The following is a 26,824-nucleotide window of genomic DNA, read 5'->3' on the forward strand; positions in this document are numbered from 1 at the left end:
CCACAGTCTGGGCCAGCTTACTATTCAAGTTAGTACGAAAGATGCAATTTAACCTCCAATATGCATTTAAAATAGAGCGTATAAAGTTTCCACATGTATTAAGAAAACTACATTATTAAAGATATTGTGGACATAAGAGAAGACCATGATATAAAATAAGGTTTGAGGGCAATATGAGCAGGCATGCTGGGTCAAGGGGTACTGCCACAAAATTCTGTCTGTTCTCATGGTATTGTAGTACCACTGAGATTTCTAAATTGCCTTTGCTCATTGTAAGTGGTTGTCTCTTTGTATCTATGTTCATACAGTGGATGCGATAGTTGAGTTTGACTACAAGGCTCAACATGACGACGAGCTGACCATAACAGCTGGTGACATCATCACCAAGATTAAGAAGGAGGATGGCGGCTGGTGGGAAGGGGAGCTGAAAGGAAGAAGAGGACTCTTCCCGGACAACTTTGTCAGAGTGAGTACAAATAGTTCACTCTAACATAATTATATGCATGTATTACAGCAGTCAAATCCAGTGTTTGCTCTTAGAAGGAGGAGAAATGTTAAAAGAGGTCAAAATCTAAAACTAGAAGGTCAGATACTTAGATGTAATTTATGGAAGTTTTGTTTCACTGAGAGGGTGGTAGATAAATTAAACAGTCTCCCAACAAAAGTGGTAGAAGCAAATACAGTGAGGGAATTTAGCATGCATGGGATAAACATGTCGTTATCCTGAGGTAGAAACTACCCAATGCCTACATGGCTTGATGATTCTTGTCACTGAAATCAGTGGGTATGCTCACAGGGTCTGAAGAGACCCACCTACAGTGTTTACTGAGCCAGTGGTGAGGTGGCCACATGGGAGTAGCAATGGAAGTCTGTGCCGCTACAGCAAAGACCCCCCATTGGTTTTACTGCTCCTTAGGCCAATCGAAGGAGATCAGAGGGTCTCTCCAAAGGGCCCATGCTTCCCACTGCTCACAAAATAGGGCAGTATGGTAGCTACATTGGACAGACGGACAGTGCATGAAAATCAAGGCAGTTGGGAGGTATGTAATTTGCTTTCTCAAATGACTACTTGAGTTGACCCCAAAATTCTAAATGTGATGTGTAATCATGTGAATCTATGTTCTATCCAAATCCGCAGCCTGTATGTTTGACTGCTGTTTTGTGGAGCACCTGTCCATAAAAAAAGGATTGAAGATAGCAAGGGGTTGTATAGATGGTTAAATCAGTGTGTGCACATTCCATGCATTGTGCACAGATTTAAATGGCCTTCATCTAGAAGCTGCCCCCTGACAGTTCATTCATTTTTGTGTGCTCCCTATGCATTTCCGGCTTGTCAATGAATCCAGTTATGCCATCCACATAGACATCATTTAGACAGGCAGGGAAGTTTCTTTGGGTGCAAATTATTTTGCTTTGTCATAGAGGGGCCTTCAGTATTCTATAAAATAATATAAGGGTTCTTTTAACTGAGGGAAGAGGTGACAGAAGAGTTTTGGTTTCAACTCCCTCCCTTCACTATTCGTTATGATAGGTCAACACTAATACATTTCTCCAACTATAAGGGCTAAGCTGGCCCTGTATAATGCATAATTCAGTAGTTGAGGAGAGTTTGGGAATCTATACATTTTATGGGGCCAGCCAAACTCTTCCATAAGCAGCTCACTGGGTTTGGCTCTTCATAGTTTAAGAACCTAAAAAGCAACTCTTCCCATAGTGAATAAACCTCTCTAAAATGACACTTTAAACTAATAAACACAACTTTTTTTTTCACTTTTTCTTGAATTATATATATATATATATACATATATATATATACTCACTGGCCACTTTATTAGGTACACCTGTTCAATTGCTTGTTAACACAAATAGCTAATTAGCCAAATACATGGCAGCAACTCAATACATTTATGCATGTAGACGTAGTCAAGACAACTTGCTGAAGTTCAAACCGAGCATCAAAATGGGGAACAAAGGGGATTTAAGTGACTTTGAACGTGGCATGGTTGTTGGTGCCAGGCGGGCTGGTCTGCGTATTTTTACTGACCATATCCATCCCTTTATGACAGTCTACCCATGGCTGCTTCCAGCAGGATAAAGCACCATGTCACAAAGCTCACATCATCTCAAACTTATTTCTTGAACATGACAATAAGTTCACTGTACGCCAATGGTCTCCACAGTTACCAGATCTCAATCCAATAGAGCAACTTTGGGGTGAGGTGGAACGGGAGATTCGCATCATGGATGTGATGCCATCATGTCCATATGGACCAAAATCTCTGAGGAATGTTTTCAGCTCCGTGTAGAAAGTATGCCATGAAGAATGAAGGCAGTTCTGAAGGCAAAAGGGGTGCAACCCGGTACTAGCAAGGTGTACTTAATAAAGTGAGTGTATATATACACATACATACAATCTTTTCATATTTGAGCTTTACCTAGTCTTTGCTACTCCATCCATACACTTACGGGCTATTTGTACACATACATATACAAGTATTCAGACACATTGTTGTCCTTATATATCTTTTCATGCGTGAACATCTTAGAAGAATACCTGTCTGCAAATGAAGCAGATTAAGCAAGAAAAATTACTGTCCATTATGTTACGTTGCTATACTTTTCTGGCTTACATAAGATTTAATACGAGCCTCGTATATTACGTGAAAAGATCAAGAGAAGCTACAAACTAAATATTTCTTGACATCAGGAAACTTCAGCTGCCAAGTTTACACAGCACAGAATAGGCAAATGAACTTGTGTCTGTGTCTTACTGCAGGAAGCTAGCGGCACTCGACTTCCTTCTTGCTTGACGTTACCCACACACAACAGCCATATATAGTAAATTTCACAGTGATGTGAGAAAGATCAAAACCCAGTACAGACTTGGTGTGACACTGCGCCTTGACAACGTTTATGGCTAAGAAAATGTTGACACATTCTTCTATTCAGTACACATTGCATGCATTCAATTTGAATGTGCTCACATACTGTATGGGAAACGTTTAGTTTGCTTAGAATAATGAGAGTTCATCCTTCGCATGTGCAAAGGTGTGATGATAACATTCATCAAGATTTTTTTTTTAGGTAAGATGACATATGGATAAAATGTGATCATTCCTATAAAAGGAAGTAAAAATACCGTCACTTAAAAACGCATAATGCAAGTCTTTTGATGACTACTATTTATGTTTTATACATAACCAATCTTGTTACATATCACCCAATGGCACCATGCTAATGTAGCAATAGAAATGTAAAGGCGTTTGGGCCAAATTGTATGTAATTGTGTTAAAACATAATATAAATTAACTGCTTTTAGAAAATATCTACTATAAATTGTTAAGAAATATGCTAAATATTACAGATATGTACCTTTACATACACAGGGACAGATCCAGAGCCTGATCTCAGGATGGGCACTCACACGCACACTAGCACCATCTTTTTATTGGTCACACTAGCAACTTACAGCCACCATTTGATCTTAGGCAGGAAATCACACATCCACTGAGTGGAATTGAACTCATGGCCTTCACCAGTCTACGTCAGAAACATGCATTGTATTGATTGAATTGAGCTGTTGATAGGTATTGACAACAGTGCAGTGGAAGTGGCATTTTACCCCCCTCCACCTACTCCACCTACAACAGTGTGGTTTTTTGGGGGCAGCACAAAATAGCATCTTGCTATGTACACTGTTGTTTATTGTGCTCCTCGTTAGACAGTAAAGTCCTAGCTTCAATTTTCCTGTGGGAGTTTCATTACCAGAATTCTTTTAAACTTTCTTTCTGTCTTTGTCAAGTAAAGAAATGTCCATGATGCCTATTTATTTGACCATTCCTGTGTCCAGGCTTAGTGCCTTGGTGTGAGTTAGTCTCATGATTTATCACGTTGTGTCCATCCCCAGTGTAAGTGCATCCAGGCATTGATGTTAGCAGATATCCCATGCTGCTGTGTGATGAGGCTGGCTAGATTAATGGGCAAGGGGCAGCTAGATGATAATACTAGGTTAATACTAGGTTAGGGGAATAAATAAGTACAAGCCAAGATTTACCTCTTTATGCCTATGACTGGAGCATGCTTCTGTCTTTCCCGGAATCTCGCAATTTCCCCCCTGGTTCCACCTACCCGAAAAGTCACCTTGCAACATAAGGAGAGAAAGTAGCAGCTCCAATGATTTGTCAACTCCCTAGACCAGTCCATACTCCCCATTGCCCGCAAAAACAAAACAGTGGGGCAATGGATAGTACTTGGGACTGTTCTGCAAAAACAGGCACTGTATGGAGGTATGATTTAATGCACATGATAGCTGAGTGGCACCACTAAATTAATGTTTTGGTGTTTTTTTTACACCCAACAGCATACAAGCATTGCACGGCCCCATAATTACAAATAACACAGCGCATTTATGTTCCCCATTGCTTAATTTCACTTATTTCATGCAAGTTTGTTATAGGAAGTTAGGTAGCTTCACACAAAGTTAACCAGACAGGATGTGGAGTAATTTAGTTTAATTAGACTGATGGCCCTAGATCATTCTCTGGAATATGATGTAAACGCATCATTTTAAAAAAATAAATAATAAATTCATGGTTTTACATTCTAGTTACAGATATGCATTGAATTACAGCATACTTGGAAGTTCTTTGGAGGCACACACTATACAGAGACTTTTACCTGTTTTGATAATTAGCAAGAAGCAATTTCTCTTAGTTTTTTCTGTTTTTTCTGTTTACAATCCAGTGCCATTAATATTCAAGTTTCTTTTTTAAATTTAGCTTAGATTACACAAGACACAGTGGTACCAGATCCCATTAGTGAGTGCCACCTCTGCATCATTCATACCATTGGGACTAATCAATGAACTAAGAAAACTTAGTAGAACAAACAATAGGTACTCATGCAAAAAGTACTCATAGCTTCCCAATGACTATGAGAAGCAGTTCAGTGGACTACTTTGGGCCACTAAGGTTATCAATGGCCCCAATTAGGAAATCACTGACAAAAATCACCGTATGTATCAACATCAGCTAATGGGATACAGCCTAAATTGCTAGGATCAGTAATTAAAATACCAACAAGTCGCCCAATATATCTGGTTTAGGTAACAGTACTTAAATATATTGACTAAATTGAAGAATTCTTCTTGTGTGACTTTACACATAACATGTGATCATTGTACCATGGTCAGCCATTGCACAGCTTCTTAGCTTCTAATCCTCCTGAGGATTATTTCTATTTTTAGTTGAAGTTCTGCTGCAGATGCTGGTAGCATAACAACGAAATAGCATCATCTACTAGAGTCATTAATTGTATGTACATAGTTATCTCATTAAGGTAGCTCGATTATTAAGTGCTAAGTTAAATGCAATATATTTCACATGTTTGTTTAGAAAAGTATGATTGTGTGTGTTATACGATGTTGCTTTAACATATCAGATGGCAATATTGTCAAAGATGCTTATTGTTTTTACCTTTGGTGTCCCAGTGACAGGACACTTAGTGTGATGTCATGCATGGTTCTACTGGTATTACCATAAACGGGAACAGGGTATAGGATACCTGGCTGTTTATTCTGGGGAAGTGGCTTTTTGTAGAGGTAAGACTAGCTGAATGTACGGGTATCGCTAGCCCCAGACAGCCTTTAAATGCAGGGAAAAGTGGACAGGTAGTAGGCTGAACATGGACAGGGAGTGGGCATAGCTCCATCAGAAAAGAACAAAACTGACATGGAGACCAGGGAAGCAGGGCTTCACTCGGAGACTCTGAGTCAAACTGTAATTCCCCAATATACTCATTACTCAAGCAGCGTCGCACGTTCATCACAGCACATTCCACTCATGTTACAATGGTTGGGATGTTATTCCATTCTCTGCCCAATGAACACCACGTCTCAGGTCACCCAGAGAAGGGCAGTAAGGAGAATGAGTAGGATAGCTTGGATGAGCTGTAACATAAAGTAGATGGATGGCAGTAGATAAGGACCATGTAGCGTGAGGGGAGAGTGAACAGTGGGTAATGAAATCAGGGGGTTTATTCCTGCCGCATAGAAGAAACACACTTACATTTGTAAGGTTTATGAATGGGTTAAGAGTTCCTGCGGAGCTGAAGCGGCCTGAAGGTTTTAGCAGCTATTACCAGGTCAGTCTGAACTCACAGCTTGTTCTGTTTTAGTATGTGTTATCTGCTTATTGCTGCACTCCCTACCAATTCCCTAGTCCTCCAAGACTGTATTTCAGCTTACTGAAACTCAAAGGTTTTTTTTCTCACGTAGCCAGTGGTATTCCCTGAAAACAAGGCGTATTAAGATACACAGGATTTTTTTCTGCCCGCGGCCTCACAAACAGAGACCTGTGCTAATCCCGTCATCACATTCCCGAGAAGTTGGTACAAGGGACTCCTTTCTAGGGTTCCTGCAGCAAAACACTTCGTACACTAATATATAAATCACTGCCAGCAGGCAGATAGTTGTATATTTTATAAATATTTTTTTGCTATTTTTAAAGAAATGTCATTTTAGCATTATATTAATAAAAAAACAGATGGGAAATCTGGCTTGCCTTGTATGAAATATAGGACAGAGGATTTTAAGCCTGAAAAAGTATAGACTCTATTTTCATATTATGAGTTAAATCAAGTGAAAAAATAAACTAAATGGCAATCAGCATTTTAATATCCTTTCAGGTACACAGTACATGATATGGCTTTGTATTCTTGGACAAGTCAGCTGATATTTGGTCATGATGCCATGAAAGCACTTAAAAATATTGGATGAGGACTGCGGGGAGAAAAACCAGTAGTTTGGCTAGGAACGTCTGTTTTATATCCTCATTCTCCTTGTGACATTGAAAATACATCATGTGCATTTTCACATTTTTAGCAATAGTGAATGCAAAGTGTATTCAGTTTAAGGTTGTCGTCTCTACTGACAAAGAACTGAGCACTAATCTTATTATTGGCTAGTTGTTGTTTAACTGGGAAATGGGCAGGTAGCCACCTGCGACCTCAGAGTTTTCCGATCCTTGAGAACCCCAGGTATGAGTATCGTGCCCGGCGTGTTCAGAGGGCAGGATTCAAGAGTAGGCCGCATCCCCGGTCTCCAGTGCCACACACCCCATATCCAGTGGCCCGGTTACAGAACAGGCCACATCCCTGGCTTCGAGTATGTTGCACGTGATTGAGTTGCAGATGGCGGGGGGGGGCATGTCCTGGTGCCTGAGGGTGCATCCTCATTGGTGGACAGCTGGTTATCTTGCTCAGTGGGAGGTGACCTCTAGTAGCTAGTGTAAGGAGCCTATTTAAACCCTGCACCCCATTAATTCTGTGCTTGAATGTTGCTGTTCCTATATAGTCTCTATTCACCCTGTGTCCTTGCTACATATCTTTACCTTTGACCTTTTGACCTTTGGTTTGGCTACCCAAATTATCCTGATGGTCTCCTGTTCCACAAGCTCAGCTTGTTAACCCTTTGTGATCCTGCCTTTGACCTTCTGGACTGATTATTATCTCTTTATTAATTTGAACTGCCTGCCACTTGATCATTAACTGACAATATGGGGTATTAATCAGCCATCAAAACTAATTCGACCCTTCTGATCCTTTTTGAGCTACCAGACAAACCTCAGATTTGGGGATATATTTCACTGCTTTTTTTAATGGTTAACAGCTTCTCTTTACATACAATTTGTGTGGTTGAGTAATAGCTGAATTGGGAAGATTATACTTGCTGCTTATTTATATTTATGACTAATCACGTATGACTGATTGGTCATTGTCTCTTTTATAAATACGTGACTGTGTTTCATACAGTTGAGGCGCAGTTTATCATTTCTGTCACAATTTCAGTTAACGGCATGCACATTTAGCGAAGGATCTTTTTACGACGTTAACAAAAAAGATCATTGTTAGAGGATGCATAGTACCTCAATTATTGTAACAACCATTATTGATAAAACCGCGTGGAAATCAATTTTAATTATTTTTTTCTTCGTCATTAAATGGCACGGGTATGAAAAGCAAATGTATGGTAAATTTAAATATATCCAAAAAGATAACAACTAATGAAGCAACCCTCGGGATAACGCTACATACTGCTTACAGCTATAAAAATCTTAAGTTCCCCTATAACTATTCATCCCTTTGGACATTACACCATTAACAGTGCTTGAGGAAAATTAGCTACATTGATTTATTAAAGGGAATCTGCAAGTGAAGCTTTGTAACCCTCATTAGTATGGATGAATAAAGCTTCGGCTAATTGATAGAGGGAGGTGGAATCTGTCCACATGGCCCCAAGGCAAAGAACAACTGCTGGTTTCTGTCTAATTGCTCAGCGTTCCTTAATTTTCTTCAGGCAGATGGTCTGACCAAGTGGTACTCATGACTTTTCTTCAGCTAAATTGACAGACGCAATTAATACCCAGCACTAGGCACTCACTTTTATACAAATCTGTCACTTTATTTCATACAGTAACAAACAAATACCATTAATTAAGTTATGGTGGGTAAAGGTGATGGAAAACCCTTCCACTTAAATTTAAGGGATAGTAGAAGTATTATTAAACACTCATCAAGACACCGGGCAAGCCAGAAGGGTTGTTTACCCCTCAGAAATCTCATGGTGCTGCCACAACCACAAGGGATTCTGGGTAGGCGCATGCAAATAAGGCTAACAATTATCACCTTTGCCTCTATATCCACTAACAAAGGCATAGAAAGGCTTCTAGGACTTCATATCTACAAAGTTTCTTCCTTTAGGTAGGAGAGTCCCTCCTTCTTATCCCCTAGTCCCCTTTGTTCCTCTTTGCTACTGTGTTCTTCTTTTCTAAGGCACCAGAATGTCACAATAATGTGAATAAAGGCACCAGAATTAATTGTATCAATAAAATACACGTGGCATATTCTAAATGCTTTAGTCAATTACTGCTCATAGGTCTTGCCTGTGGCATGAATTTGTTTGTTTATAGTTTTATGTTTTAAGATCCGCATAGTGATATATTAAAGATCTAATTTTACTTTTGATGTAGAATTGTGTATATGCTAGCAATAAGTCAGTGTCCAGACACCATATATGCAAGTGGCTGTCGCCTCTCCCATTGATTTCAAATGGAGCTCATCTCCCATTGTGAAGAAAAAGGATCTATTGAGCATGTGCGAGAAGCATACTACGGTATGCTCCCTGCTTTCAGTAGAGGCAGCTGGGGGGGGGGGATACATGACACAGAAGTCCCATTTTGTAACTCCAGTAACTAAAGAATGTCTTACCAACTTGCTTCCTATAAAAAAATAAACTAAAAGATACAACATGTAAATAGATAGAGAGTGATCAGTTAAAAAAAATGATTTGTTTTACTTAAAGACACCCACTTTAAGCTCAGGCAACTAACTTGCTAACTTGCTATTTATGTGCCAGTTACTGCCTATATTTAGCTGTGAGAAAAGATGATCCGAATTTTCACAAATATGTTTTAGAATTAACCACAAACTGTGCAATGAAGAATTACAAAATTTTACGATGTCATAATGCTTTTATGTGGCCAAAATCCAAAGCACGTATCATAACAGTGTAAGAGGACAGGGTGACAGCAGCTGGGTAGATACTTCTGTCCCTTGTCACTCTTGTGTCCCACAGAAGTGTCCCTTGAGCCCCTTTTAAACACGCAAGTAGAATGTTTGTCAAAATTAACTTTTCCAACAAATATAATAAAATGTTTTTTTTATTACAAAATATGATTAAATCCCATCAAACAGGCGATTTTAAAACAGCCTTAAATTGTATAACAGTTGTATTAAATGTGAGAAAAATATATGTTTTGTGTAGAATCAAATATGTGTAGAATCAAATGCTGGCGCTCTGCCTTTTAAGTAGGGCTGGTGCAAGGATTTTTGCCACCCTAGGCAAAATATAATTTTGCTGCCCCCTGGCTCCACCCCCACAAGCCCCTCCCCTTTACCACACCCACTTATATATATATATATACCCCACTCCTGCCCATAGTGACCGCGAGATGCGCTTCTAATGAATGACCGCGGCCGGCGGTTCGTGGCTGCAGGCTGCACGGTTGTCGGAGCCCCCTCCAACCAGGCACCTACTTTGCGTATAGGTGGCGCCGGCCCTGCTTTGAAGGATGTGTGGCGCCAGATGGAAGTTTACTGTGGAGGCACAGTCTTCCATAGTTTTAACAGGCTGGTTAGAAAGATCAGTGAACTGGCTGAATGAACAGTGGCACTACAGGTAGCCTGGTCTTCCAAGAGGTAGATTAGCTCCCTGATATGTGGAAGAGGGGCTTATGCCTCCCTGGACCCTAGTCACCCTAGGGCAGAATACGTCACGGATTTTGCTCCTGAAGGGAAAGGATTTTTGTACCTGTTTGCTTTATAAGATCATCATCAATATACATGGTTCTTGGATTGATTAGCATGTGGAGCAATACAATCACAAATTGTAATCCTTAGTTTGAGTCCTCATTGAAGACCTCAGTGACTTTCCTAAAATTTGGGACAGCAATCATTCAGGCATACTGTTGAATTTCATTTTTTTTTTTTTATCTTGGACTTCACGTTGAAAAGTTTCTTTCCTTATAGTTTCCAGAATATTAGAAGAGATGTTTTGGAAAATGTATTTTGCTTTGTTTGGATGCTGGAAATAATAATCTGTTAATCCCCTGTCACCATGAGATCAAAGATTTTTAATCAGGAATTTGATCTCTTTCATTTAGTTTTCAGACTGCTGGACTCCCATCATCTTCATCTGCACTTTATATTATAACATCACGATTAGCTTTACTAAAAATAACCTCAGTCTGATTTTAAACTGTTTGGATTCATAAGCCTAGCAATGAAAGAGGACAAAAAGAGTCTAACAATTAACCATTATCCGTTTATCCAGTTATTGCAAAACATGAGTTGGCTAGGTCAATACTTATGGTTCACGGAGCTTTAGAGAACGTATTGTTTCATTATGGAAAAAGAAAAAATAATTAAGTGACATTTAAGTGAGAAAAGTAAGAATGTTTTAATTACCGGTATACATTTCATTCCATTATAGCTTTTAAACTATATAGCTTTTTTTTTTGTTATCACATATTGTGTTAGACAACATTTAATATTCAAAACTGTAATGAAGAATTGTTGTCATAAGCCTTTCACTGCTAGAGTAGCTTGACAATTTCTCACCCTTGGCTCATTCATTGCCAGGAGCTTCTCGGCAAGTGTATTGAGTAATGGAGATAGCAGGATTTATGGGCTATCACATACCTGAAGAAATCATACATCCCATACTTAGGAATCACGGCTAAATATTCTAAACCTAGCGATTTACACAAATGATCTACATCAGGGTAGATTGAATATCCTCAAAGTTAATGGACATATAGACCCATTACATGGTGATCTGAATGCGGATGTTGATACATTTCATAAAAGAATAAGAGCCCATCACAATTTCAACTTAAATAACAATGGCCACTTTTGTAGACTACAAAAACTCACAATTCAGTTACTCAAACCGTTAAACTACAAACAGTTATCACATAGAACATAATTATTACTGTATCTCTCTGATATTATTATATGTCTCTTCCTTAGGATGTCTAGGTCAGTCTAGGTATGTCTACGTCAGTCAATTCTAGTTTTGTCATACCCCTTGAATATATGCATTGTAAGAAATGCTGTGTAAATTGTTGGCTCTATATAAAAGGATCATAATAATAATAATAATGGAACCCAGTGAGGAATTTAAATGTATATGTTTAGCATGATGGCACCAGATGGAGTACTTAACATCTTTCCTAGCTGTTGTTTTGAGGTTCGCCTTTTTTTTTTTTACTATAAACTTGATATTCAGTTTTCGTTCTGAGCAATTTTCTTTGCCCTTCTCAGGCACGAAGGTTTATAGCTTGTTGTTCACCAGTGGTCACATTTATTTTGATATTCACACAGCTTGGGATTTTGTCATACAGGGAATCGTTGATGGGTAATAGGAATTAGTTTTATTCCTCCAGAACTTTCTGCAAAAGGGATATAAATGTTTATTAAGCATTTAACTAGAAACATTAACTAAAAATAGCTATTTGTCCCAAATGCGGTGGCTAGTTATTTATAACATTTAGTGTCAGATCCTGATTGACTGCAGTAGCTACATTCATTAAATATATAGTATCACAATTAACCAAGTGCTTTTAAAGGGATACTCCAGCGTCCCAGGCAACATTTTAAACACTAATTGGCAGCTTGAAGACCCAAATCCTCTGCCCTTCATTCTAAACCTCTTTTCCAGGTAAGGTGAATATGAGTCTATGACAATGTTCGACAGCCCTAAAATAAAATCTTTGTATATGAAACTTTGTAAATAAAATGGACTGATTTTCCTTTAATATACACATAGTTTTGAATTTGTATTGGTTTTAAGAGTTTACAATTGCTCCAATTGGCTTGTTTTTGTCTTATTTGTGCCAAGATGCATTTATAGGCACCTAAATTGTAAGCCTAAATTGTTTCCATACTTTTTATGGAGCTATTTTAAACTATCTTTCCAGATACGAGTGAGTTCCCTTTGACTTGTGAACTATCTTCTATCTTCCTTGTCCTTTTACACAGGAAAGCAGCTCACACCCAAATACCATCTTATAGATGAGAAGAGTCTGTAGCCTATTCTGCCGGCAAATTTTCACTCTTGTGTGTTAAATGCATTTTTTTTCAATTTTCAAGGTTTTACAAATACACAATATCTGAGCGATACTGACATTTTCAAGGAATTTTTAGAAAGCAAAAAAACCCAAAAACCTTGCTATCCTTGTGATAGTGTGTATTTTTTTTACCTGTTCTTTGTATTTAGAGAAGTGCAATATTAGTAGATGGATTTAGATTGAGCAGTTGAGTGGAATGTATTTACTGAAGCAGAAAGTGAAGAAAAGTAGAGAGCGGATTTGTAGTATCAGAGACATGGAAAGTGGTAGGCAGGGGATGCAGAGCATACCCAGAGCACAAAGTGATTATATCTCCCTATGTCTTTTTTCTTACGCTAGTTGAGATTCGCCTCATGCATTCTCCTGAAATGATAGAAGAATTGTGAAAGTTAAAGCTAGAACTCAATATTGTATTCTTTGTGGTGTATTGTGATGTACATTTTAAACCTTTCAGGTCTACTAGGATAAGTTTAAGCTAGGAGTGAATGAGCAGACAAAAGTGCGAGTTGGAGGGAGCAAATGAGAGGGCAATGAATGTATGAATGTATGTATGTTAGAATGGGAAAGTATGGATAAGTGTGTATTAACATGTGTGTTTGTGTGTTAGCAGGGATGTTTATGCGTATGTGTTTGTTAGCATGGATGTATATATGTTAGTGTGTGTTCATGAATGTCTAGGTGTTTGTGTGCTAGCATGGATGTGTATATGTAAGTGTTTGTGTGTTAGCACGAATGTGTATATTTAAGTGACTGTATGTAAGCATGGACGTGTATGTTTTCTTTGTTAACATAGATGTCTATGTGTAAATGTGTGTGTGTGCCAGACCTCCCCTGCTTGGAAATATAGAAAGTCATTGTGACTTTTAAGGATGTAGAACACTGATACACAGCCTATATCCTGGACCCCCCAGCAGCAGGGGAAGAAGAGGGAAGAAGAGGGGACAGAGAGGTTTGAGTCCTACATAGGGATTGTCTCTCCTACACAATCACACTTCTGGGTTATGATGCATATTGCTCCAGACTGTGTGATCAATAAATCTTATTTTTGGGTACTTTTTAATCACTGGTCAGGTACAGTGTCATGTCTTCACCTCATAGCTATTAATTTATAGACACCATCAAGCTTATTAACACTGGAGCCATTTCAGGATGTATTATCATATCTAGACCACTATTCTTCTATTGTCTTCTTCTTAGATGTATAATGTAGTATTTAGTTTAAATTAATGTTTGCAAATTGTAGTTTAAATTAAATTCCCCAAAACATTTCTACTGTGGTAGGAAACAAGTCATTTTGCTGTGGAACAAAATGTAAACACCTGTCTTACTTAGCAAGTGAATCACAGCCTTCTTCGTATAACATCTTCTGCCTTGTTGCATTTTCCACATAAATCATATTCCACAATGAGGGCAATCAAGCAGATTAAGTGGGAATGTCACTTTAGATGTAATAATAACGCAGATGTAGGCTGACCTCATTGTCTCAGTAATTATGCATGATCCCACTTTTAAATTACTCATCCTAATTAAGTGACACTTACATCATGACTCTTATAATTTATTGTGATCCAGCAACCCTTTTTCATAAAAGGGAGAACTGTAAGATTTGTTTAATGTACAATGTAGCCATCGACAACAATAGTGAGTTTTGACAATAATAATACCTGCAATAACAATTGCAGCCTGGAAGGCATGTATTTCACAATGAGGGTCAAGTCTCTAGATTATTAGAGCCAGCTGACAGATACCCCTGTAATTTCCTCGTTCCTGGGGTATCCAAAAACTGGGGGAATGGTGCATCAAGGGAGCTTTAGTTCCTTGGCATGCGTTGCAGAATAAGGGATTGAAATTAGATGTTCTAATATCATTAATAGTTGGAAATATCTTTCATTTGAAATATACCGTAATTGCTCGATTATAAGCAAATGCTCTGAAAAATATCCCTCGTCTTATAATCGGATTGATTTATAATCAGACCTAAAATAGAGGTCTGCCTATGAGACTAAGATCCAGATCCCCCGCAGCGCTGCAAGGGACCCGGATCCTCCTGTCTGGCAACCTCAGCTGCTGGTGCTTCTGACTCCCTGGTGTGTAGTCGGGGAAGCGGGTAGAGGGGGTAAAAGGCATACGGTATGTACTCTTATATTTATAAAAAATTAAAGATGACTTCATTGTATTAGTAATTGATAGCTTTAAGTGTCATCATTTTAAGTGTACATTAACCCCTTAATGACAATTGCCGGTCCTGGCACGGCACGGAAAAGCATGTGCTTTACGACAATTGACGTGCCAGGACCGGCACGTCTTTAAACGGGTGCAGAAAGCGATCTACTATCGCTTTCTGCACCCAAAAAGCGTTGCTGAATGCCTCGACCTCGAGGCATTCAGCAACGCCGCGATCGGCACGAAGGGGCCATCTCTGGCCCCTCCACGGGGCGTCAACATCCGCCATACTTTGTATGGCGGCGGACGCCCGTTTTAAAAGCGTTTATCGCCTCCTAAACTTAAATCGTCGATCGCCTCCTAAACTTAAATGGTGTCGCTGGAATGCCTCGATCAGGAGGCATCCAGCGACACCAAACACTAACCTTTTGATGGGCTGTGACCGCTCCGGAGAGCGGTCACAGCCGCAGCTGCCGGCAATCTTCGCCATCAAGGAAGATGGCCGCCGTCCTGTAACAGGAACCACAAATTTTAAAAGTTCGCTAGATGGTCCAGACCATCTAGAGAACTTTGGCTCCACTTGCAGGTTGAATACAGGTACTGCATTCACCATGCAAGTCAATGGAGCCCAGCTTTCTAATCACAGTGTGATTAGTAAAAATAAATTAAAAAATAAAATAAAATTAATAATAATTAGAAAAAAATAGTAAAAAAACAGTAAAATGTAAAAATCATTTCCCACTGATGTCACTATCAGGGGAACCTCCAAGTTGAAAAAAAATGTTACATTTTTTTTTAAAAAAAATAATAAAAAAAAAATATATATATATATAAAAAATATATTTTTGTGAGCAAGTCCTAAAATTAGCATATTAGCTTAAAACAATTCTCGCATGGAAAGAGTTAAAATACTGGCATATTAAATGCCCGTGGGGTGTCTACTTTTAAAAAATGTATGATTTGATGGGGTAAATTGAATGGGCCGGGTTCAACAACGTCCCAATTAACACGGGGGGAAGGATGGCCACACATCTAATTTCCAATTAGAAAAATGCACACGTACCAAATGTGGCCTTTTAGTTCCCCCCAAAAATGACACACCCATGCATGTGGGGTATCACTGCACTCAGGAGATGTTGCTGAACACATTATGGGGTGTCGTGTGACAGCGGCATATACCAGGAGCTGTAAATTCATACATAAAGTAGGTGTGTGTGGGAAAAATACACACACAAAAATATTACTGCAAACTTTGAAAAAATGCTGGTGGTAAAATATGTGCATGCAAAGAGTTAAAATACCAGCATTTAAAATACCCTGTGGTGTCTAGTTTTGAAAAATATATGGTTTTGTTGGGCACACTGAAATGGCCTGGCTCAAAGATGTACCAAATAGGGCATGGGCAGTGGATCCCAAATGCCAAAGTTCAACATTGAAAAAAGCGCATGCCCCAAATGTGGCCCTTTTGCCCCAAAACAGCCAGGCAAAATCATTCATGTGAGGTATCGCTGTACTCAGGAGATGTTGCTGAACACATATTGGGGTGTTTTGTGATAGTGACATATACGAGAACATTTTAATTCATACCTGAATTAAAATGTGTGTGGAAAACCAAATGCAAAAAAATGACTACCACAAAGTTTGACAAAGACTGGTGGTAGATATGGTGCATGGAAAGAGTTAAAATACTAGCATTTGAAATACCCTGGGGTGTCTAGTTTTCAAAAATATATGGGTTTATTGGGCACACTGAAATGGCCCGGCTCAAAGATGTACCAAATAGGGCATGGGCAGTGGATCCCCAAATGCCAAAGTTCAACATTGAAAAATGCGCATGCCCCAAATGTGGCCCTTTTGCCCCCAAACAGCCAGGCAAAATCATTCATGTGGGGTATCGCTGCGCTCAGGAGATGTTGCTGAACACATATTGGGGTGTTTTGTGATAGTGACATAAACTAGAACATTTTAATTCATACCTGAAGTAAAATGTGTATGACAAAACAAATGCAAAAAAATGACTACCATAAAGTTTGACAAAGACTGGTGGTAGATATGGTGCATGGAAAGAGTTAAAATACTAGCATTTGGAATACCCTGGGCTGTCTAGTTTTCAAAAATATATGACTTGATGGGGTAAATTGCATTGGCCGGGTTCAAAGATACCCGAAATGGCACATGGGGGAAGAATTACCAGATTTGGAAAAAATGGCTTTGAAATAGCAAAACGCTACCTGTACTTATTGCCCCATAATGGGTAGAAAAAAGCAAAAAAACATAAAAACATTGGGTATTTCTAAACTCAGGACAAATAGTATAATCTATTTAGCAGGTTTTTTCATTACCTTTTATAGATGAGTAAAAGATTTTTCAACTAAAAGTTAGAAACAGTCATTTTTTTCTAAATTTTTCACCATATTTTATAATTTTTTTAATAGTAAATAATATGATACAATCAAAACAATGTCATCTAAAGAAAGCCCTTCTTGTCCTGAAAAAAACAATATCTAATGTGTGTGGGTTCAGTAAACGGGAAAGAAGAAAATTACAGCTAAACACAAGCAGCGCAGAAATGTTAAAAAGGCCATTGTCACAAAGGGTACAAAAAGTAAAATCAGCCTTTGTCTCGAAGGGGTTAAAGAGGCAGCTGCATTCTTTGGGAAAACCTCATAACACTTTGCATAGTCCATAACAATCATTTAAATGCACTATATGCTGTATATTATATTTTTTATGTTAAATATTAAAGTTTCTTGATGCAAAGGCATTTAAGCCCACATACTGTGAAGGCTCGTTTTGAAACACAACAGGAGAAAAATAATTCCATCAGATGGAGCCACAGTTTTGTATTAGATGCCTTTTGTTAGACAAATAAGAATGTCACTCCATTATTGTAAAAGTAATTTGTTGTTTGGTCAAGGATTTTTTCCAATAACAAACTATCGGTTTATTCATTCTACATAAAACGTAAATAGCAGATGTGGCCTAATATTCTATAAAAGCAGTCATATGGGCTTACATTTACGCTTGTCATACACAAGCAGATAGGGATAGTTTTTTAATGGCTTTGTTTTGGACTTGCCTACAACCCACAAAAACATGCCTGTTTATTGCCACAAAATCATTCATACATAGTAATAGTTTCCAGCTGTAATGTTCTAATTGTATTAATTGTTCCATATTTTCAGAATATGTGATTCAAAACACCACGAAAATTTACAGCAACTATGCAGCTATCGCATGTATTATTAAATAAATGTCCCCTTAAAACTTTTAATAGCCCACAAATGTGTAGAATTAAATACTCATTAGTATTTTAATTATAGCCTTGATTCTTTGCAAAGCTTTGCAGCTCAGTCTCAGAATAAAAGCATTATTATGTAATTAATTGAGTTTCTCATTGAAGATTTTTTTTGTTAAATTACAGGGTTTTTTTCAATCTCCTGTGCTTCGAATGGATGCAGTATTAGTAAATGGAGATACATTGGGTTGGATTAAATGCTGCAGATTGGCACTAGTAATTAAATAACAATCCCTGCGTAGATTGCAGTGGGTGAACGGAAATAATAAATATACTGATATATATGATAATATTCTCATAATATGTGCATTAAAGTCCACAGGATGCTGCAGGACAATGGCTTACGTGATGGAGGATGCAGTCCATAAGAGTATATATATACATATTCATGTTACTGCACAAGCACATGCCATGTAAAAATCTGCTGCCATCAGATGTTGTTGTTTATTGTTTATTTTTTAAGCACCAGGATTTTTTTTTACTCTTGGACTGGTCCTTTCCTTGGGTCAAGGATTAGCTTAGTTGACCATTTATGTGAGTGGTTTCACCCTTGAGTGTTTTTTACAATCTATACTCCTGGCACCAAAAGGATGCTTGGATGGGCCTCATTTTCTTACATGGGGACTTAGAAGCATGCATGAAATTGGGTATGTAGGTAGGTAGGTGGGGCTTTTTATTTATTTGTTTATTCATCTTTTACCAAAAATGTCACAAAGAACTGTTGCTTGCTATTTTCAACCCACACCAACTCTCCTCTCCTATGTGAGTGTGTGCAAGTTGAGAATAATTGCTAATAGGACTTTATTTGAGCTCACGGAAGTAGCTGCTGCACCCCCTTTTATGTTGTTTAGTGAATAGGCCTCCCCCAAAGTTTTCTCTGATGCTCTATTTCTATTCTATTACCAGAGATAAATCCAATAGATCTGATCTAGCCAAAGAGACACACAAAAGGCACATAAATGTAAAGCTAGAGATAGACCCAAAAGCACACAAACACAAGCTGGTGGTCTTTGTCACCGATAAGGCTATTGTCTCATTGATTTTAATAGAAGACCCAAAATATTTAGGCAATATAAACATGCTGCTGACAGCATACATTGATTTTGTTTAGACGGCACCTTCAATTTAAAGGAAATGCATTTGTAATTTAAGTTAAAGTAAGTAAAACCTCATGAGAGGACTCTTATATTGAGATGTGTTCTAAGTACACAGCTGTTTTTTTTAAATACATTAACCCGATATTTCTGAAATGTGTGGGGAATTAGTTCTGAAACATTATACCCTAAACTCCTGTTTAACGTATCCTGATTTTTGAAACATCTCACATCTGTGCAGGATTAGGCACTGTGTACGTATAACACGTGTTAATGAGTTACTTTAAACCCCTAAAACTGCTGAGAAATACCAAAAATGTTCAAGTACAATCTTTTTCGAGTTATTGGTTGCATAGTAATTGTCTAAAATCCGTGTATCGGTCCCATAAATGGCAGTTTGTTATATACTGTATATATAATACTCTGGATGTTACACTATATGACCATAAGTTTATAGACCCCTGACATTCACACCTAATATGAGCTTGTTGGACATCACATGCCAAAACTATGGGCATTAATATGGAGTTGCCCCCCTTTGCAGATATAACAGCCTCCACCCTTCTGGGAAGGATTTCCACAAGATTTTGCGTGTGTAGGAGGGAATTTTTGTCAGCGACTGATGTTGAAGGAGAAGGCCTGGGTCACAATTGATCTTCCAATTCAACCCAGAGGTGTGGAATAGGTATAAGGTCCGTGCTGTGTGCAGGCAGATGTCTTTTTGGACCTTGCTCTGTGCACAGGGGGGCAGTCATGCTGGAACAGAAATGGCACTCCCTAACCTGGCGCCACAAAGTTGGATGCATACAACTGTCTAAAATATATTAGAATTTAAGTGCTGTAGGATTAATATTACCCTTCACTGGAACTAAGGGACCAAACCCTGAAAAACAGACCCAGACCATTATCCCTCTTCCACCAAACTTTACAGTAGGCACAATGCATTACAGTGGGAAGCGTTCTCCAGTTTCATCCATCAGACTTCAAGATGGTGAAGGACATTTCTACTACACCAGAGACCAGTGGTGGTGTGCTTTACACCACTCCAGCCAAAACTTGCATGGTACATAGTGATCTTTGGCTTGTGTGCAACTGCGTGGTAATGGAAAACAATTTCATGAAGCACTTACAGTGAACGGGCAAGGGCAGGTATTTCACTAATTGTCTTGTGGCAAAGGTGGCATCCTATGACGATGCCATGTTAAAAAGTCCCTGATCTCTTCAGTACGACCCATTCTACTGCCAATGTTTGTCTATGGAGATGCACCCTATGTGCTTGATTTTATACACTTGTTAGTAATGGGCTAAAACACCTAAACTCAATAATTAAGAGTGATGTCCGCATACTTTTGGTCATATAGTATTGGAGGAGATTGCAGTCATAACAGAACTGGATAGCTGCAGGTCTACCACCCTAGTGCTGCATTTTTTGTGCTTGAGGGGCTAAAAAAGTGTAGGCTTTTGAAACATTCGGATTGTGAAATCAATGAGGAAAACTATGTTATGGTTGTCTGCACAATTGACCTATTTGTAAATTGTATATATATTTAATCGGGGCACATTGCATTAAATTATATTTTTACAGACTTTAGCTCAAAAAAACACCCTGCTGTGTTCACCAAGCTACATTTAATATGTCTGGATATGGATTTATTGTTCGGTTTATATCTGGCACTGCAGAAATGTTTTTTAAGAAATTGGAGTTGCCTATTGGCTTTGAACCATCCCGACAGCTGCATCCAGGATGCTTGGATAAGGATTGAAAACTGGCTGAAATTGCACCTGGAGCCTCTTGGAAGAACAACATCTCTGATGTTACAGGGTTTTAAATCTCAGTGTTTCCAGATTACTGCAAAAACCTGGCAGTTAAAGAACCAATAAATATAAAATGTTATGCACAGTGAACATGGATTTAGTGTATAAAAGACCCGTGCCCTTTCGGTCAATTTGTTGGTAGATGTTTTAGCCTTTGTAAGTGAGAGCCCAATAGCATATATAGAAACATAGGCCAACAGAATTTGAAGACAAATAGGAGCCCGTGTAGTCTGTCTATTTTTGTATAAAACTATGTTATATAGATATATATATATATATGTATATAGTAATGAAGCCTGTCATCTATATGGCTTCACATTAAACCATACTATCCCGTGTCATGTTTTTCTTTGTGTTAAAGTTTGTACCAAACTGTACTTCTATGTTCTGTTCAATAGCTGTGTAATCATTTGATATGATTCATTTTTTATTTCCTTTTTCTTTTACACCAGGAGCTGAAGAAAGACATAAAAAAAGATCTAAGTAGCAAACCACCTGAAAGACCCAACCATGCCGTCTCTAATGGGAATGCTTTGCTCTCAAGTGAAGCCGTCTTGCGGGGCTCTGGAAGAGGTATTTGAATTTTATATTCACTGTAGCTGGTCTTCTGTGTTTCAAAGGAAAGGGCCGTTTTTGGATAAATCATGACACCTGAAGCATTAAACTTCTCAGAGCAAATCAAAACATAGAGGTTAAATGAAAACCATAGGGGACACAGTGATGATATGGGTGTGTGTGAAAAACAGAATTATCAGGACAACTGTAGATTATAGTAAAGTTTTAGCATATTAGACAGATCCCACCAGTCCAGATCCAAATATGAGGAAACATGGACATATCTTCAGCCTGTTTGTGCATATCAATATTATACAATTATCATAAAACTGTAGGTTTGTTAGATTTTCACAATGGGCAGAATGTCCAATAACCCAGGAGATCAAAGGACAGATATGGAGGCAGGGCTGGGAAGGGACTGCTCAACCACCTTATGAAAGAGGCCACCTCAGTGTGCTCAGGCTCTGATCGTTGGGAGGTGGCTATGTTACATCACTTTTTTCAGCTACCTGGCCAGTCATGAGAGGTCAGAGGATCTTCCCAACTGGTCCATGATCCTCAATGTTCTTCTTTTGCAGCTCGGCATGACAGCAGCCCAAAAATTGGCCTCTCCTGCAAAAATGGACATTTGCGAAGTATACTTTTTTGGTTGTCATCAAATGTGTTAAGATTCGTTCAGGCCACAGGAAGGTTCAAGATCCATTTGTTTCTGTGATAGCTTTCACAAAACAGGGGTTGGTGGTGTAAAGTTGCTCATATACAATGCTTGCTATGGTCCATGACATAGTCCTCCACTTTGCCACGGTCCTTTCATAGTGGCCTTGTTCTGGTTTGTACTGCTTGAAAAGTATTACCGTATTTGCTCGATTATAAGACAAGGTTTTTTTCAGAGCAAATGCTCTTATAATCGGGGTCGTCTTATAATCAGACCTCAAATAGGTCTGACTATGAGATGACTAAGATCCAGATCCCCCGCAGCTGCAGGGGACCTGGATCCTTCTGTCTCCACCCCCCCCCACCCCACTTACCGGTACTTATGAGTCCCCGGTGTGTAGCTGGGGCAGCGTGTAAATGTCTTCGCGATTCGCGTAGACAACTTCCGCTGCAACAGAAAGGAGGTGTGGTTAGCAGCGGGGGTTGTCTGCGTCCATCGCGCAGACCTTCCCCGACTGTCAGACATCAGAGTTCCCCGCACCGGTGCGGGGAACTCTGATCTCTGACAGTCGGGGAAGGTCTGCGCGATGGACGCAGACAACCCCCGCTTCTAGCCACGCCTCCTTCCGGGTGCAGCGGAAGTGAGTGGGATCTACATGCTGCCCCGGCTACATGACAGGGAAGTTAGAAGCACCGGTAAGTTGGGGGGGGGCTGGGGAGTGTTAAATGGGGGGCATAAGGCATTTCTGGAGGCAGAGTGCTCTGTGAAATGCCTTTTAACCCCCTTAATGCCACTCTGCCTCCAGAAATGCCTTTTTAACCCTCTATACGCCACTCTGCCTCCTGAATGCCTTAAACCTCCCTAGATGCCACTCTTCCCCATAATATGCCTTTTAACCCTCTAAATGCCAGAGTGGCATATAGGGGTATAAGGCATTTCTGGAGGCAGAGTGGCACATAGGGGGTCAAAAGGCATATCATGGGGCACAGTGGCATTTAGAGGGTTAAAAGGCATATCATGGGGCACAGTGGCATATAGGGGTTATAAGGAATTTCTGGGACAGATGTGCATAACTGGGGGGCAGGTTGGAAAATAGAAGGAAATAAAACCAAAATATTTTTCTCAATCATAGCTTTTATTAAAAAAAATAGTTTACATGAATTAACATTTACTGGTAAAACTTTTTTCCTATAGGGTCGTCTTATATTCAGGCTTTTTCTTTTTTTCCTAAATTAATATTCAGATTTGGGGGGTCGTCTTATAATCAGGGTCGTCTTATAATCGAGCAAATACGGTATTTAAATGTCATCCCTTGAAAAGGAAATAGCCCAAGATTTGCTTCTGTCCCTTTTATTTTATAAAGCTTATCTTGCACCTGAAGTCATGCTGGAGCATTTTAATACTATGCAAAGATATAGGTTGCTCTGCAGTTTGTTATCAGATTTTAGAGCATTACAAAATATTTCTTGCTAATGTGTTTAGATCTAGTAATTGCAGTTGAAGTACAATTTATGATAGCATATACCTAATCAATGACATTGACTGTCTATGGGGGGAGTGTAAATTGATTGTGTGTCAGTATAAAACAGATGATTTTGAATCTTTTGGCACAATTCAGAGGTGACCTTATGATGCACTAACATCTCTCTGAATAGACCACTGGAGTTCAATTAGCATTTACCGTGACCAAAGTATTATTTTTGCATCCAGCATAGAAAAAAACTTTGGTATGATTAGAGTTTATCTAAATAACCAGCTTATCTAAATAACCAGCATGTCAAGAGCTGCCTTGCAGGAGCTGGGATGTATAACTGAAAGTGAGTGCTGGAACCTTAAGGTCAATAGTTGGCACCACGCTCCACGTTTTCATCAGCCGCCTATATTTTTTTTCAGTTTGTATAAAGGCTCTGTTTAAGAATATTTAGTTGTCTTTCATTTTTAATATTTGGTTTAGTATAAATGGGCAAAAAAGAGGTGAAGGTATTTCTTTCCATGTATATACTGTCCCAGCACCCGAGGTGAAAAAAATAAGGTTAATGGTCCATCACAAAGGAACACTAATTAGAGCCAAAATAAATAAAAATAATAACATACAACCCATTGCTTGTCAGAAAGTAAATATATTATGAAGTCGGCTGGATCAAAGCAATTTCATTTGGGATACCAGTGAGAAAGCCTTAATTGATATGCTCAGTAAATCAGAGTAGCATGTAGAGGAAACCACTCCAGACTGCACAACCCCTACTTGTGGACTGTCAAGGTTTGACCCAGAGTCTCCAGATGATGCCCTACTTCCCTGGGTATCCCAATCAGGTTCTACTTTCTCTGGAAAAAGGCGTGGCTTTTGTCCACACCCACTTCCTGTCTATACCATAGCATATTTCCACCGCCTTCCACCAATGACAGTGTATTTGGGGCTAGCTCCACCCAAACTTGTATCTTGCCCTGCCACTAAGAATGGTAGAATGTTAAACCCTTAGAGTTCTCAGATATGCACACGAATACATAAAAATGAGAATCTGAAAATGTTTTTCTTAGGTGTTAGGTCCAACCTCAAAATATCATCAAATATTGCAAATATATCTCTCTCTTATATCTATAAAAGATAAGAGCTGGCATTGCCTGTGCACCAGTGTCAAGGCAGCTGTGGTTGCTTAGTACTTTTTCTTTCATTTCCTGTAATTGCTCGGGTAAAGACTATGCTTTTATGTGAATTGCACGTTCAACACATTGCATACCTGCTGGTATTTACAATGAAATAAAACACATTTTTTAGCAACCCTTCCTGCGGTAATCCCTACATAGGAATGCTCCAGTTAGATAAACCCTCAAAAGACAGATTTGCGTTAATTGTATTTCACAAAGTAGATTCCCATTGTGATTTGTTTTGCTTTAAGAGATATTCAGTAAATTCCGTAATTAGGTCAGAGAAGTATGTAGGGATGAGGCAACAGCAGGAACGTTAACATTTGCATTGAGGCACGATGGTTAAAATAATGCAGAAGAGCTCGTGTTAAAGGAACAGTCATGTCATTTTTGTTTTACAGGACTATGTGCTATCTAATGGCCACTGCCAGCTTCTTGCTTTCATGCAGAGGGATCATTCTCAACATTACCTTCTACGACAGCAATGCTTTCTTAGTTCTGCCTACTTCCATTTTCACTGCATTATAATCAAACCTGGTGTCACTATGTAACTGGGAGCATGCCAGTAGCTAGACAGGATGTAAAAGGATCTGGAATGCTAAGTCCTAAAAAGTCGGGTTATTGTATTTGTGTGCCATTAGCATAAGCTAAGACATGTGCACAATGTGTCATCCTTGTGAAACTTTTCATGTGGGTGTTTTGAGTTCTGTTGCCAGGATGCTCTTACGACACGCCGGAACTCTCAGGATCTGACAGTAAGCCTCAAAGCTATGACAGTCATATTCTGCTCTGTTTAAAGGGTTAAGTCAGCTGACAACTCGACTTTTTATCAACTAGAACCCTATGTGTGTACCTTACACATGCTAAAAACTATGACAGGTAGGGCGACCCATTGACTTTCACCAAAGCCTCTGTAAATGAGAAACCTCCAGCCTTATGTGCATGTCAGGTCTGAATAAAAGATGACTTCACAGATGTTTTTTTCTGGAAAAAAACTCTAGTAATCAAGTAAATACAGAAGTATGTCTCATTTGTTATATACCTATAAGGATAATTCAATTATCTCGCCTACATATGTTCATTGAGGTTACTTCCACCTGTATAGCTGTCCAGTAGATAACATGGACCACCACCCCTCAAACGAATCATATCTATCCTGTAAATGATAAAACATTTCCTCATATATACTATTCATATTCAATACCTCTTTCATCTGTTCTAATAAAATGGAGCAGGATCCTTCTGTTTTCCAGCTATACAAATCAAAGTTGCCAGAAAGATGTGCAGAACCAATTTCCTTCCCTAGATCAGATCCCAGGGGGAACAATTCCTAAAAGAGATTGTCTCCACTTAGATTGTGGAGATCATCTCAACTCTACCTACAAACCATTATTTATTGCATGGATATACGGTAAGCCAAGTATAGTTTCAAGTTGAGTGTAAGCGCTGGTTGGCAGTGGTGATTATGCGAGTTAGACATTTTTTCCAATCCAGACTGTGTGAGTTTGGTACAGCCAGCTTGCACTCACTCGACCTCTACCGAATGGAGACAGATAGGTACTCTTGAAAGCTACGGTGTACATCAATTACAGAAACATATTTTAAATGAGATGCTTTTGAGCTTTTATTGATAAAATTGATGCTAAGGCTACTGAGACTGTATGTTACAAAAGGTCCTTTGTTTGTAAAAGAGAGAAACGCTGCTAGCTATATGGCCCTTAACTATTTGACTATACAAGAGAGAAGCGATATAGTAAAGGGTAATGTCCCGATTCACTCCCGTTGGAACTCACAGGGGTGGTTTACATGAGTGCACCTTGTTCCAGCTCGCTATGAGCACTCAGCAAAGAGAAATGAGTCATTTCAGGCTTCCTCTCTGTCAGGCTTTTTTTCTTTAGAAAGCTGTGAGCAT

The 26,824-nt window shown here is 38.9% G+C and overlaps 1 protein-coding gene across 2 annotated transcripts in view; it reads left to right on the forward strand.

Moving 5' to 3' along the window:
* The first annotated feature begins 313 nt into the window (after positions 1-313).
* Positions 314-26,824, forward strand: part of LOC149289758 (SH3 domain-containing kinase-binding protein 1-like) — a 104,365-nt gene continuing 77,854 nt past the window's right edge. For both annotated transcript variants that reach the window (XM_089490199.1, XM_089490201.1), the window contains exons 1-2: positions 314-466; positions 21,509-21,629. The gene's annotated coding sequence lies outside the window, so the exon portion shown is untranslated. The remainder of the gene's footprint in view (positions 467-21,508; positions 21,630-26,824) is intronic.

This window comes from Sceloporus occidentalis, unplaced genomic scaffold (assembly GCF_023333645.1).
Source record: "Sceloporus occidentalis isolate IW3139 unplaced genomic scaffold, rSceOcc1.0.p SCAF_43, whole genome shotgun sequence".
Taxonomy (NCBI): Eukaryota; Metazoa; Chordata; class Lepidosauria; order Squamata; family Phrynosomatidae; genus Sceloporus; species Sceloporus occidentalis.